The following is a 12973-nucleotide window of genomic DNA, read 5'->3' as shown; positions in this document are numbered from 1 at the left end:
GGATGATGTCGACACGGCGGCTGTCGAGGGACATCGACTCGGCGGATGTCGACGCGCAGGGCCCTCTAGAGAAAAAATTTTCCGAGGCCAGCAAAGCTGGAAAGAGATGTCTAAGATAAGGAATACGTCGGAGGACACAATCCCTTCGAAAGAACATTACAGAGAGGTAATTAATGTATTCATTATTGGATTCATTCCTCCCACAGATTCTTCATCTTTGGCGAGACTCCAACTGCAGTACGTAAATCTGGAAGAGGGAGGAGAAACCACCTACACCAGAAAACTCTGGAGGACTACTCGGCTAAAGTGTGCATCATATCCAGACAGGAAATACAAACAGTTAAGTTTGGAAAACATGTGCATTGAAGCCCACATAGCTGCTATCCAAGACAGGAGCCCTCCCCATGCCCACTCTGTAGGGCAGAGGTGGCCACCAGGCCTCTTGTTGAATGTAGCCTAAAGCCACCAGGCACACCTTTCCCAACCACATGGTAGAATTTTGAGATTCAGATGATGATCCATGAGCATGATAGTGCCTGTTGGTCATAATCTTGCCAGCGTGAGCCTCAGCCTAGCCTGGAAAGAGATGGTTATCTTTCCGTAAATCTTTCATCTGAAAGATGTAGTTGTTGAGGGCCTGCGCAAAGCCAAGCTGATAGAACTGCCCCTCGCAGAATGAAAAATCTAGTAGGATGGATCTTTTGAGAGAGATGAAATTCTGACACTACTTTAAGGAAGCAGGACCGTCTTATTCTCTCACTCTCCATTAAAAAAGTAGGGACGTTAAACAGACAATTCTTGGAGCTCAGTCACCGGTCTCACAAAAGTGATGCCCACTAGGAGAGGCTCCTAAAGGGTGAGCGACCTTACCAAACATGAATGCTGGGGCTCAAATGGAGCTCCTATAAGAAATGTCACAAGGAACAACAAACTGGCATGGGGGAAACTGGTTGCACAAATCCTGCAAAAACTACATAATCGTGGGGATTGTGAAAAAACTGACACACTCGGATCCTTTAAAATACCAACAAATCCAGAATAGAGGCGGCAGGACAAATGTAAGGGTCCAGACCCTTTCCCGGAAACCACGTTGGTAATCTACACCACCTGCAGGCATAAAAGGACTTGGTGACTGGCCTCTGAGCAGAAAGGAGTACAGCACAATGTATTCTGACAATATCCTGCTACTTATAACTCAGTCTCTCGCGAGTCAAGTATGATGGTTCACACTGCTTAGGCTTCAATTGATGACACACCCTTCTAGTGGTATAGCCAGTACACCCTTGCTGGGAGGAACAAGGTAGGGCAGATGGACATGTCCAGAAGCTCCAAGTACCACGTCCTTCAAGCCCAGCGTGGAACGATCAAAATGATAGTGGACCTGAACCGCCACAGTCTCCTGTAAATCACAGGGAATACAGATCAGTGGGAATACAGAGGAGATAAGTTCCACGCAACCGTCAGTGCATCCCCCAGCGCTCCTTGCAGGGAAACACTCTGAAGCAGAATAACGTTTACTTCCTGTACACACTTGAAGCAAAAAGGTTCACTTGAGTAGTTCCCTAAAAAGAGAAGAACAAATTACTTACCTCACAGTAATGTTATTTCTGATGGATGTTCCACCCATGGATTCCTCATCTATGATATCCCCTATCCCAGAGAAAAAACTTTTCTGCCACCAGGGGGGGTACAGCGCGGCTCCGCGTTGGCTCCGTCCGGCTTCTATACACACCTTGCACAAGATAGGATGTTGGGGCCAGTATATATAGCAGCATCACACCCTGTGGCTTCAGTTCCACCCTTTTTCCCTAGCACTGCGAAGCTGAGGGACCGTAGAACGGATGGTTTACTAGCTTCCTGCAAAGAGGGGAATGAGCAATCCGTGAGTGGGACATCCATCAGAAAGAACATTACCAAGAGTGAAGTAATTTGTTCTTCTAATGGATTCTTTTCTCCCATGGATTCCTCATCTATGATACACTCCCAAAGCAGTACATAAATCTGGAGAAGGGAGGAAGCGAGAACACCACTTAAACCAGAAAACTCTGGAGGACTGCAGTACCAAATTATGCATCCTGGCCCGCAAGGGAATTCAAGTATTAAAGCTTAGCAAACGTGTGCAAAAACGTGCATGTTGCAGCCTAGCAAATATCCAGGGTAGGGACCCAGCGCTGCAGGGCAGAGATGGCATCCACTCCTCTGGTAGAAGGATCTCCGACACCCTCGGGGACATCCTGCCCAACCAGATTGTAGCATTTAGAAATGCAGAGAATGATCCGCCTGGACAGAGTCTGTTTGGTCACAGCCCTGCCAGCACAAGCAACAGTGTAACCAACGACAAGCTGGTCATCTTTCCTAGCCTCTCTAGAACGAAAGGCATAGAATTTAAGAGCCTCTACCGGGTCCAGCAGATGGAATTGTTCCTCTGCCTTGGAAGTGTGAAGCAGAGCAAAAAACTCAGGAAGATGGATCTTCTGAGAGAGATGGAAATCCGATACCACATTCGGCAGAAAGGAGGGTCTCACTCTCAACATCACCCTCTATTTGGAAAAAAACAACTCGGGAGGTAAAATAGACAACGCCTGGAGCTCACTCACCCATCTCGCAGAAGTGATGGCAACAGGAAAATCACAGTAAGCAATCTAACAGAACAGGAATCCAGGGGCTCAAACGGAGCACCCATAAAAATGAGAAATTGCCTTACCGTAATGTTCTTTCTATGGATTCTTCTCCCACTGATTCCTCAGCATAATAGATATCCATCATCCAGCTCTGCTGTTCGGAAACTTTTCGACAGGGGACGTTAGTGGACCTCGACTCGGCCGTCGATCGTCAGTCCGTCTTGTCTGGCTCTCGGTCGTCGGCTTCAGACGCGACTTCAGGCACCTTATATATACCCTGTCGCTAAGCCCCATACCTCAGTTCCTCCAAATGTTTCCCCTTGCGACTGAACACTGCAGAAGAAAAACCACAGGAGGAGGCTAACCAGCCATTAAAACATTAACAAGGGTACACCCCAGTGAACCCACAACAATGTGTGAAGAAACATTTTTTTTTTAAAAGACAGAAACGGTCATCCCAGAGCCATCACCAGATGCCTTCTCGTTTGGACAGAAGCGACAACCCACAGAACCTTCTGAGCGGGGATGGATGGGAGAGTCGATGATGAATCTGCAGAAGAATCCATAGAAAGTAAGGTAATTTCTCCTTCAATGGATTGCTTTTCTCCTGCAAAATCCTCATTATGATAGACTCCCCAAGCAGTTAGGATAACGGAGGGGGGCAGAAAGATTTAGACCAGTAGATTCTGTAGAACTGCCCTACCAAACCTAGCATCAGCTAGCATCAGCTAGCAACAGCTCCCTGTGCAACGTCCAAGGCATAGTGATTGGTGAAGGTATGTAAGTGGCCGCCCGGCAAATATCCTTAACAGGGACCCCTCCCTGGAGGGCCGTAGAGGCTGAGACCCCACTGGTTTAGTGGGCCCCGATGCCCGCTGGAAGCTCCTTGCCTGCTGATTGGTAACACTCGGATATGCACAAGATAATCCACCATTACCAGGTTTGTTTAGTGATGGCAGGGCATTTTCTAGACAAGGAAGGGGCTACAAACAACTGGTCTGGTTTCCTAAACTCAGACGTATGAGCGTCACAGAAGCTTAACGTTATCTTGGGATCAATGCGATGGATGTGGAGGAGAGTAAAAGACAGGTAAATCAATAGATTGGGACGGATGAAATTCTGAAACCACCTTAGGAAGGAATCCAGGTCTGATTTTAAGAGAGACTTTTTCACGAAAGAACTTCAGGAATGGGGGTATGCAGCACAAGGCATGCAGTTCGCTAACCTTCCTGGCAGATGTGATCGCGACCAAAAAGGATGTCCCAAGGGCCAGAAGCCGCAAAGAACATGAATGCATAGGCTCAAACGGAACCGCCATCAAGTAGGTGAAAACCAGATTAAGATTCCAATCTGGAACAACAAAGGGGGTTGGCAGACACCTGTTGAGAAGGCCCTTCAGGAACTGGGCCATGACCGGAATGGCAAAAAATGAACCTTGTTCTGGGGACTTCTTGAACCAAGATAGGGCTGTCAAAAACCCTTTCACTGTGGCAACCTGAAGGCCTCACGAGGCCAGTGACAGAAGGAACTCCATGACTGTGGTGGTGGGACAAGTGATAGGGTCAGTCTTGCGTTCCCTGCACCATGCCTCAAATCTTCTCCACCTGCACACGTACAGAGATCTAGTGGAAGGTCTGTGTGCAGCCAGCAATACCTCAAGCACCTCCTCTGAGAGGTCCCAGTCATCATAACTCATCCTCTCAAGAGCCATGCATGTAGGTTGAGGGAATCTGGGGTCGGTGGAGCACACAACCCTCCGACTGGGTTAGGAGATCCGGACGCGGAGGTAACCGTTGAGGTGGACAGATGGTCAGATCCAGGAGATCAGAGTACCATGTTCTCCTCACCCAATCCGGGGCTATCAGGATGATGGATGTTCAAAATCTCTTCAACCTCCTGAGAACCCAAGAAATGGCGGGAATCAGAGGGGAGGCGTAGTGGAGAGAGAAGATACAACCACCATTAACGTGCCCCGCAGTGTACCGTTCGCTGGGAATTTCCTCGAGCAGAACAGCTCACACTTCCTGTTGGACTCCGTGGCTAACAGAAGCACTGCTGGCGTACCCCAGAGAGTGAAGACTTTCTCTAGGGACTCGCTGGCACACTTCCCACTCGTCTGAGACCGTGCTATGCCTGCTCAGAGTATCCGCCAAGGTGTTCTCTGTCCCTGCCAGATGAACTGCTGAGACTGAGATTTGGTTCTCTCTCAGCCAGATCCACAGATGAATTGCCTCTGTACAGGGTGGGCGGGAGTGCACGCCACCCTGCTTGTTGAGGTAGTGCATGGCCACTTGGTTGTCTGTCAGGACGAGGACATGCTTCCCTCTGAGAGACGGGGCAAAGACCCTCAGGGATAACCTGATGGCCCACAACTCCAGTCTGTTGATATGCCACTTGGCTTCTGATGGAGACCAGAGGCCGCTCACCTGCAAATCCTTGCAATGGGTGCCCCAACCCTTCAGGAATGCATGCGTGACCTCTCGGGGCTGTGGCTAAGGAGGCCAGAAGGGTTCCCCTGCCAACAGATTCTGCGCGTGTGCCACCAGTCGAGTTTGCAGACTACTTGGCTGGACACTGAAAGACGATCCATGAGAGTTCCCAGATACTGAGACCACTGGTACCTCAGGAGCCACTGAAGGGATCTCATATGTAGCCAACCTGGCCTTTGGCACTAGAAAAATACAGGAGGCCATGAGACCCAAGAGGCGATGGAAGGAAGCTGTTGGAAGAATGGCGTGGTTCTGAAACAACTGCACCATCTGGGCGATGTTGCTGACTCTCACCTCGGGAGGAAAATCCTTCCCTACCTGGGCATCTAGGACTGCTCGGATGAACTGGTGCTGCTGAACTGGCGTCAGACGGGACTTCTTCAAGTTGAGGGAGAAGCCCAGCCTGTGCAGTAGTAGGCAGGTGTCTTCCAGATGAGACAAGACTTGCCCCGCTGACTTTCCTCGGATCAGCCAGTCGTCCAGGTATGGAAATACATGGACCCCGGATCTCCTGAGGTGAGCCGCAACTACTGCCATGAGCATGGTGAAGACCCTTGGCATGGAGATCAACCCAAAGGGAAGCACTTTGAACTGATAGTGCTTGTCGCCAATGAGGATCTTCTTGTGCTTTTGGTGCATCGGCACATGGAAATAAGCGTCCTGTAGATCTATCGAAACCAGCCAGTCTTGGAGTTCGAGAGCATGGAGAATCTCTCTCAACATCACCATCCTAAATTTGTCCTTCCTTAGGTTGTTCAAAGCCCTGAGGTGCAGGATGGGACGGAGACCTCCTCCCTTCTTGTGCACCAGGAAGTAACAGGGATACCAACCCTACCCTCTCTGATCGGGGGGGTACCTCTTCCACGGCAGGGCTCTCAGTTCTTCCTGGAGTTCCTGTCCCGGTTGGATTGGGGGAGGTGGAGGTCTGTCTGAAGACCTCAATAGGAAAGGCAGACAAGAACCCCACCGAAACACCTGCAAAGCCTAGGCATCAGTAGTTATTTCCTGCCACTGGGGCCAATGCCCTGCCAATCGTCCACCAACCAGTGTATCGTGGGAGGGGAAAATCAAAGCAGCTTAGAGGGCGCAGGTGAACCTGCCGCTGCTGCTTCTTGTTGGCCTCTAGAGGCCCCTCTGCCCCTTCCGGGATGCGAGAAGCGCCTCTGCCCTTGCCTGGCTTGCGGGAGCTGTGCCTTCCTGCCATAATGCACGTAATGTCTATAGTCTTCGCTCCTGGAGGTGAAGCTGAAGGCAGGTGTGGCTGGCGGTGCCGCTAGGCCCAAACATTTAGCAGCCAATTTTGAGTCCTTTAATTTCTTCAAGGATTAGTCTGCTTCGTGCCCGAAAAACATGTCACCTTCAAAAGGCATGTCCAGCAACCTGTTTTGGAGAAACCAGAAGTTTTAAGATATGCTTGGCATCTCATCACAACTGCTGAACCCATTGCTCTGCCAACACAGTCTGCTACGTCCAGGCCCGTTTGTAACAAGTGTTTGGCTACCTCCTTCCCATCCTCCACCAGCTGTAAAAATCCGCCCTGCATGGTAACTTCAGGGATGTATTCAGCAGCTTATTCTACGGCCTTCCATAAGCAAGTATTTGCCAAAACCACAGGCCACGTTAGTGGCTTTGAGCGCCATGATACCAGAAGTGAACACCTTTCTAGCAAAAGCGTCACATTTTTCTCCTCTCTGTAGGCAGATTAGAGGTGGATGCAGTGGGTCTGGTGGAAACAGTGGCAGGGTGTGTGGCAAGGAAAGAAGGATCTCCTCTTGCCGGCTGATACTTCTCTGTGAAATTGGAATTCACAGGGGGAATGATACAAGGGTGCTGCAATAAGGAGGCTAAGCAGTCCGCAATGGCTGGGTTGAAAGGCATATTGTGCTCGACTGTGGGACTCGCGTCCAGAATGTCGGTAAGGTCATACCCCTGAAGAGGGGCAGTGGACGCCTTCAACCCCGGGGTATCAACTACCCTGTGAATCAGCTCCCTAAACCTTATACTAGCGTTGGTATAGGGCTGTTATTTCTGTAACTCCAGGTCTGGACAAGTATCCAGACCACTGGCATCATTTAAACCCTGAGCCAAAGCCAATAAATCGGCCTGGTAGTGGAAATAGTCGACGCCGCCAGCTCCTGTGTAAACAGGGTCGATGGCGTACTCAGGGTCATCGTGTTCCTCGACTCTGAAAATGGAATGCATGGAATCGTAGAAACCTGATCTCGACAGTGGCACAAATGAACCATTGCTGACGGTCTAAAGGCTTGAGGAGAGGTTTCTAAGCCGTAGCTTTCGATGCCGAGGGTTCTTTCGGCCCCAAGGGACGCACGGGTAACCGATGGGTGTCGGGAGCCTCTGCCCTACGGCCTTCCGGCAACTTATTCCTGACGGGAGCAACACCCGAAGACGCTTTCGACGCCGATAATGTCGGCGTGGCTGGGTTGGGGTCGGGACCACCAATTGCTCTTTTAGCCGCCAAAGCTTGCTGGTCGGGGGCTGGAGCCGCACCTACAGACACTTGCATCTTAAACATTTCTAACATAGAGGTCTTAAAAATCGCCCACTCTTCATGAGTGTTCAGCCCCGCCGAGGGCTTACCTCGTTCTGACGACGAGCTGGACTTGCGTCGATGGCGGTGGTACCGCTTCTTCTTCCGCGAGGAAGACGATGAGGAATGGCTCCTGGAATGGGACCGTTTCTTGGTCTTCTTACAATGTTGTTCTTTTCCCTTGTCGGAGTGGGCTCCTCAGTCTCGGCCTCCGAGGGCCGGGCGAGTGACTGCACCGGAGACTTGGCCACAGGTCGGCCCAAAGCCAGTTTCCCGGCCGTCTCACGCAGGGATTTCGGCTGCATCTTTGCGCACAGCAATCAGGTCTCTGTGTCATGACTAGCACCCAGACACCATAGACAGACATCATGGGGGTCAGTCATAGACATTTTGGCCTCGCAATCGCCCCATTGCTTGAAGCCCGAAACCCTGTGGGACGATATTGCATCAAGGTTTTCAAAGAATAAAGCGTACAAAGTACAATAATAACATTGAGTAAACTCGAGTCGTGCTCCTGATGCAGCGTGCAAGCACGCAGAAAAAAGGAACTGAGGCATGGGGCTTAGTGACGTGGTATATATATATATACACAACGCCTGACGTCACGTCCGGAGCTGACAATCGAGAGCCAGACAAGATGGATCGACAATCGACGGCAGAGGTCCCATACGCCTTGTGTCGAAAAGTTTCCGAACAGCAGAGCTGGATGATGGATAGCTATCATGATGAGGAATATGCAGGAGAAAAGCAATCCATTGAAATGCCAACACTAAATTCAACTCGACTGCCGGAAATCACAAACTGGCAGGGCGGAAACTGGTTGCACGAACCCCACAAGAACTGCATAACAGTGGGGACTGTGAAAAACTAGTCCTATTCCAGGGACCTCTTGAACACAGAAATAACTGTGAGGTAACCCTTCAAAGTGCCAAGTGCCAATCTGCAGGCCCGCTTAGGCAAAGGAAAGAAGAAAATCCAACACAGAAGACAGCAACAGTATAAAAGATCCAGGTCGCTCTCCCGGCACCAAATCAAAAAATGTAAGCCATCTGCAGGCATAAATGGATTTCGTAGTGGGCCTCCGAGCTGAAAGGAGCACATTGAGTACATTGTCCGAAAAGTCCCACTCCTTGTGGCCTCTCAATGATATATGATATATGTCATGTCATTTATAACGCACCTGACACAAGTGTTTCTAGGCGCGAGTCCTAGCCAAGCATGAAAGGATTAAGTTACTTACCTGTACCTATTGTTCTCCAGCATGGGTCTGGCATGGATTTACATGCTCATGAATATTCCCCATCGTCAGGCTGGGAATACTCTGTAAAAGATCAAAACAGTTTCACTTTCACTCTAAAACTGTATTTCTCCTCTGAACCAATCACAGTCCTCTGGGTCATACTGCCCCCATGCAATGACAGTCCTCTTCCCCAAGTACCACCGCTGGCAGCCATCTTCAGATTTGTTAAGCACGTAAAGTCGCTGCATGACCAAGAAGAGCGCCAGAGGGGCAGGAGGGAGGGTTCGCATGTGAATCCATGCCAGACCAATGCTGGAGAACACAGTTACATCGAGTAACTAACAAACCTTCTCCAGCATGTGGTCTGGCATGGATTCACATACTCATGAATAACGAATACACAGCAGTACACATTACACAACCACGGGAGGTGGGGCAAGGGTCAAGAGAAGTAATCAACACTTACGCATGGAACAGACTCACCTCAAGCGAACAGGTTGCGTAGCACTGCCTGGCCAACTCTGGACTTCTCCCTAGAATCCCTGTGCACGCAGTAGAACTTTGCGATGGTATGTGTGGACCTCCACGTCGTAGTCCTGCAGATGTCGAGCAGGGGTACACCAGAAAGGAACGCCGTCGTCGCCGCGATCGCTCTGGTTGGTGGGCTCTCGAGTGGCCCGGCAGAGGCCGGTTAGCCAGCCGATGACAGTGCATGATGCAGCCGGAGAGCCATCTTGAGATGGAAGCCTTGGACAAGGACTTCCCATTATTCACAGGTCCAAAGTTCACAAACAACTGAGAAGTCTTCCGAAAACTCTTCGTGTGCGCCACATAGAACTTCAAGGCACAAGAAAAATCCAGCAAATGCAAGGTTCTCTCCGACAGCGACAAGTGTTTCAAGAAGAAAACGGGCAACACCAAAGGCTCATTGAGGTGGAATTCTGACAGAACCTTCAGCATGAAAGAGCGGTGCGTACGCAGCACCACACTCGATTCGTGGAAAGTCAGATACAGCTGCTTGCAGGACAGGGCCTGGATCTCACCAACTCATCTGGCTGAGGTGATGGCCACGAGGAATGTCGTCTTGTAGTTCGCCGCCGTGGCAAAAAGATCGATCAGGAGTCTGCCCCATTTGATGAACAGACGGTACACCAGATCCTGAATAAGTTCCCACACATGGCAAAAGCGCAGTTCCCTGCTGAGGGAGTCTGCGATGGTGGTCTTGACGCCTGCAAGGTGGAGAGGGATGAGGAACATCACCTGTCCGATGGCCCAGTGCCAAAATCTCTGAGCTTCCTTGGAGAGCGCTGGGGTTCGAATGCCCCCTTTTTTCCGGATGTAGAACATGGTGGTGGTGTTGTCTGTGAGCATCCTCACCACCTTGTCCTTCTGAGACGGTAGGAAAGACTTGAGGGCCCAGAACACTGCCCGTAGCTGCAGGATGTTGATGTGCAGATCCTTCTCCCAGAAGCCACAGACCTCTGGCGTATAGACGTGCGCTGTGCACCCACCAACCTTCCAGAGAGGCGCCCGTGGTGACCGTCTCCTGGTATGGCGGGGTATGAAATCCCGTCCTCTGGGTGATGTGGGAGCACACCCCCCACCACTCTATCGCCCGCTGGAACTCCTCGTTGAGGGGGATCTTGTCTGCAAAACTCCCAGACACTTGTATCCAACGTGCATCCAAGAATTCTTGTAGGGATTGCATCTGCAACCTGCAGAGACAGACAAGGTAGATGCAGGACAACATCATGCCCAGCAACGGCTTGATGGCCCAATCTGTGCCCGTCTTTGCCGACCACAGTCGCTACACCTTCCCTTGAATGGTCGTTAGCCTCTCCTCTGAGGGTGATGCCAGGCACGCCACTGTGATGTGTCTGGCTCAGAGGAACAGCGCGTTATGTGATGGCATTAAGCAGGACTTTGGATAGTTTACGGAGAACCCAGCTCTGTCAGTAGCCGGGCGGTCTCCTTCGTGTGCTCGTCAGCGCATATCAGCCAATCATCCATGTATGGGTATACGTGTATGTCCTGCAGACACAGGTGGGCCGCCACCGGGGTCAGGCATTTTTTGAACACTCTTGGGGCCAACTTTAAGCTGAATGGTAGGGCCTTGAATTGGTAGTGTTGGCCTTGTACTACAAACAGTAGGAACTTTTGATGTTTCCTCTTGATTCAACAACGTCAAGAAATCCCATTCCTCCAGTTGGCCGAGCATGTGCTGCAACGTGACCATCCTGAATTTTTGAGACTTCAAATACTTGTTCAGATGGCATAGATCCAGGATAGGTCGCCAACCCCCTGTCTTCTTTCATACCAGAAAGTATCTGGAATAGACTCCAGTGCCCCGCACCCACTGGGGAACAAGTTATATCGCCCCTTTCTGAAACATGGCTCGCACTTCTTCCAGGAGCTGAGGGATGTGCTGCTCCTGACGGTGAACCAGTGGAATACGAGGGCACCTGCATTGAAACTCCAAGGTGTGTACCTGGGCGGGAGCACCCAGCACCCATCTGTCGATGGTGATGATCTTCCACTTGCGGACGAACCCTGTTAGCTGACCTCCCACCGGGGTGCACGAGTGGGGGCCTGATCTCTTAGCTGGTTCAGGCTTGCTTGTGGGCGACAGCAACGCTGACCTTTGCTACCGTAGGACTAGGAGCGACCCCTGTAGGCTCCCTGGGTCGAAGATCGGGGATGTTGTCTGTACGATGTGGAGTATCCTTTGGCTGATCTGCTTGATGTCCCTCTGGAGGAGCGAAAGACGACGAGCGATGCTGCTGCAAAGTGCCAAGGGAATGCACCGTCTCTGCGTCCGTCTTTATGGCTTGAAGGGATGTGTCGACCGCCTTCCAAACATATTTCCGCCATCGAACGGCATGTTCAACATCTTTGGATGAACATCTTGGCAAATGTTAGTGGCCTTCAACCACCCCTTGCGACAAAGGCAACCACTGATCCCTGTCTGCCGGAAGCCGGAGTCAGCGATGTCTAGTGCCACCGTAATGGCATGGTCCGACGCCACCTCCCCTTCCTGGAATAGGGCGAGAGCATCTGTTTTTTTGTTGTCTAGTAGGAATTCCAGGATAGGGCCCAGCTTGTACCAAAGCTCCTTGTCGTTTCGGGACAAGATAGCCAGAGCATTAGCCACTTTCATAGTGGAAGCAGCCGTGTAGATGACTCTCTTCCCCATGGCGTCCATCTTCTTCCCCGGAGGGACTAATGATGCGGATGCCGGGTTGGCTGAATATTTTCTAGTGGTGGACGACACTACTGAGTCCGGTGATGGTTGTGACCTCAAACACTTGGTCATGGAGTCTGGTACCCTGTATTTCTTCTCCAACCTGTCCCGTTTGGTTGGAGCCATGCATGGGTTCTTCATGAGGGCCAGGCCTTCCCCCCAAAGGTCGTCCAAAAAGGGTACAGTCATGATCATCTTCCTCTTGGACTCCCGTTGCTTATATAGGAAGCCCTCCTTTTTGGTTTCCTCAGGCACCAGCTGGAACAGCTCAGAGATCTTGGAGATCGAGTGAAATGATCCCACCTCGTCTGATGGAGAGCCTCTATCAGGGGCATCCCGGTGCAGTGATTCGCTGTCTGCCTTGTCGGTTTCCGTGGCATTTCTGTGCCAGTGTCTGTGTGTGTATCCAGGTCTGCTGGTGGAGTCGGGTCCCGATGTGATGGGGGATGATGATGCGTCAGCGTCGGGTGATGTGTCCTCTTCTTACATGGAGGCTGGGCAGGGGCCTGTGGAACAACAGGCGCTGCAGGCAACCTCTGCTGGATCTCCGTCACTAGGGTGTGGAGAGTTGACAGAATGTCCATGGATATGTCCCTCGGCTGAAGAGGGAATGATGGAGTGCTAGGCCCTGCACTGTCGTCGTCCTCATGGACTGTATGGACGGACGATTGGTCGTCGTCGTCCATGGAGGACATGTCCATTGGCTGAATGTAAACCTTGGAGGGCTGATTTGGGGCCTCCTAACCACCACTTTTTCCCTGACAGGGAATATTCATGAGCATGAGAATCCATGCCAGAGTCGGTAACCTAGTTTTCTGCCCCTCTTACTCTCTC

General features: G+C 51.1%; 1 protein-coding gene across 1 annotated transcript in view; it reads right to left on the bottom strand.

The window, feature by feature from the left end:
• GTF2I (general transcription factor IIi) overlaps positions 1-12973 on the bottom strand; it is a 2618156-nt gene that overhangs the window by 39477 nt on the left and 2565706 nt on the right. The window lies entirely within an intron of this gene.

This window comes from Ambystoma mexicanum, chromosome 9 (assembly GCF_040938575.1).
Source record: "Ambystoma mexicanum isolate Mex_15411 chromosome 9, UKY_AmexF1_1, whole genome shotgun sequence".
Taxonomy (NCBI): domain Eukaryota; kingdom Metazoa; phylum Chordata; class Amphibia; order Caudata; family Ambystomatidae; genus Ambystoma; species Ambystoma mexicanum.
This window is presented reverse-complemented; position numbering and strand designations above follow the sequence as displayed.